The sequence below is a fragment of the Rhodamnia argentea genome, chromosome 2 (genome assembly GCF_020921035.1).
Source record: "Rhodamnia argentea isolate NSW1041297 chromosome 2, ASM2092103v1, whole genome shotgun sequence".
Classification (NCBI taxonomy): domain Eukaryota; kingdom Viridiplantae; phylum Streptophyta; class Magnoliopsida; order Myrtales; family Myrtaceae; genus Rhodamnia; species Rhodamnia argentea.
The window spans coordinates 35,255,885-35,258,923 of record NC_063151.1 but is presented as its reverse complement, the minus strand read 5'-3'; positions in this window follow the sequence as shown (position 1 = coordinate 35,258,923).

Below are 3,039 nucleotides of genomic sequence, written 5' to 3'. Positions count from 1 at the left end.
CAAATGTTAAACCATTGGAATATTACGCTTGAAAGGACAATTTGGCTGTAGTCAACGATTGATCACACCCCCTCCATAGGGTTTCGATTATAATGTCTTTCTATAAGTTTCAACGAAATAAACATTAAGTTTCATAATGTATGTTTATACCCTTTTTTTTTTATGTCAGTTCATTTCTCAACTACGGTACTCGAGCATTCCTCATCGAATAATCTCTGACAATGCCACAAGAAATGAAGACTTACCACTTGAAGAAGCGACGACCTTTGATTGCTCTAGTGGGGGCAGGCATTTTGACTCCACGACATGAATTATCAATTGGCCACGCCTTTGACCCAATTCCTAATCCACCACGATCGGCATGGAAAAAAGCAAGGGGGAGGAGAAGATCCTTCAAAATCCTCACGAACCAATCTTATGTACCAACAAGATTTAGTGCTCAAAACGATCTGGATTATCTTTCTAGGCTTATTGTAGCCTAATCAGAGGAGGGACACACCAGCATGACGTGTCAGTCGGGTCAATGTCTCTTTTTCTTTTTCTTTTTTTACTTTTTCTGGCTCGTCTACTGAATACCTTTCGCACTCCAAGAAAAAGAATCGTGCTCTTCCATTTGGGAAAACTTCTTCCCCTTCGTTGTTTTGATATCTTAAAGGGTTAACTTCATGTACATTTCATTTGATTTAACATAGCCAAGCTTGATTGAATGAAAATTTCCTTCGACCACCTTTCCAATTGGTGAGTTACGGTCATAAACGTTACGAATGCCAATTTAGAAATGAACTTTTTAATTTTGTCAATTCAGTCACAAACCTCTGTACAAAATTCTAATGTAGTCATTCAAGTCAATTTTTCTTTAAAAATCGCTGACGTGCGGGTTTAATCATCGACAATAGTGATTTTCAGCGAAAGTGGACCAGAATAACCGCGTCGGAATTTCGTACGAAGGTTTAGGACTAAATTGACAAATTAAAAAGTTCAAACTTAATTGACAACGTATAATAGATTTAGCACAGATTGCACAATTTTAGTAAAAGGTTTTGGACAAAAATGGCCTCTTTTAGTTTTCGAACCTCGAAATGGAATCCATGGCAACTTCTCTTTATTTTGTTTTGACAAAGAAGTATTGTAAACCTGGAAAGTTTTTGTATGAGATCAACACAGGAAAAAATTAGTAAATTTTCTTATATTAATTCCTTTTGACTTCTTGACTTCTACCGAACACTAATGAGTGAGATCTACTGCCCGAGGTAGGTGGCTTTCATTATCCGGGTACCTTAGGCTTAGATTAAACTCTCGTAAAATATTCTACAAGGTCCCTTTAAAAGAAGTTTTTGAACACCTAAATTATATTCTTTTTTCGTCCGAGTTAGTCATTCCATTTAAACAATAGACAGACGGAAATAACGACATGGATTTTTCTGAACTTCTTAGAACAATTCCTTATATTTTGATTGCCAGGTAGGATGCATGTAATTGGACACGTCGGCATTTAACAGCCAAGTCAGCATCTCCGTTTATACTTTTTAACGGAAGCATCGACTCAAATAAAAAAGTTAAAGAACCTAATTGTAGAGATTTCGCGATATATTTCAGGGATTGATGAGTTGACTCAAGGTGAAAATTGGAAGAAGCTTTGTCCAACATCCACTTTAGGCAGTAGCAAATTTTACAAAAGGCAGATGCTAATCGCGAAATTGTTAGATACACATGGTATGTGCTCTTTTTTTTTCATGTAAATATGGATTATCATTCCCATATAATTGAAAATTATGCGAGAAAAAGGAAGGATAAACAAGATCTAACTAATCGTGGTTGCTTTGACAAACAGGCTAGGGTGGTTATTAACACTAAAAACAAAAGTTATTGCTCGTCTAAAAACCACAAATTAAATTATTGAAGAGAAAATGAGAAAAAAACACACCAAAAGTCTTGGATCTTTATACACGACAGTGTCTTAAACTGTTCGCCCTAATCTTTTTCCGTGAAAAGTGCAACCAAAGTGCTTCCAAGTATCATTGTCCAAATTTATGTTTGTCATGTAGGCCTTCTATGTAAATCATGATAGAAGGAATTTCATAGTTAAAATATCTTACTAGCTTACGACTTGATTATACTGATTTCGGAAGGAAAAATTACTAAAAAAGTCCTAAAATATTGCAATTGTGCTAAATTAGTCCTAATTTTTTTTTTTTTACCGATTCAGTCCTAAACCTTTTGCAATTATGTCAAGTCAGTCCATCCAACGAATTTTGATCCGTCGGCGCCGACGTGGACGCCGGCTGACCGACAACATAATATTTTAATACTTTTTGAATTTTTTTTCTTTTTTTTTCCTTCCCCTTCCTTCTTCTTCCTCTAGCCGGTCACTGGACCTCAACAACCAGCCAGAGGGACGATCAATCTTACCAGATTTGGGTTGGTGAGGCTCAGCCTCGCCTTGCCGGCTATCCCTTTAGTCGGTCATCAAGGTCCGGCGATTGGTTGGAGGAAGAAGAGGGAAGGGGAAGAATTTTTTTTTAAAAAATTACTAAAATATTATGTCGTTGACCGGCCGGTCGGTATCCACGTTAGCGCTGAACCGGCCAAAATTCGCGAGATGGACTGAATTGGCACAATTATAAAAATTTTAGAACTAAATCGGCGCAATTGTAATAAATTTATGATTCTTTTAGTAATTTTTTTTCGATTTCGGAAATTCAGAGTCAGTTGCATTTCAGTATATGAAATTCAGAACTTTCTGTGGGTTTTCTTGTAAATAAACGAACCACTTTCTAAAACCAATTAATAATTTCTTCTCCCCAACTAATGGATTTCTCCATTCTTTTGAGAATACCTAATATTTTTAAAACAAAGATAAGCTGTTGAATGATCCATCCCGGCACACAGGATTAGATGTTATGATATGATGGGAATTTTTTTGAACTCTCTTCCACTTTATAAGAAGATATAGTCCACAAAATAAAAATAACCAAAAAAAAAAAAAGAGGCCGACTTTATTGTAAAGTGTCCCATACCATATGAGATAAGCACGCCCAA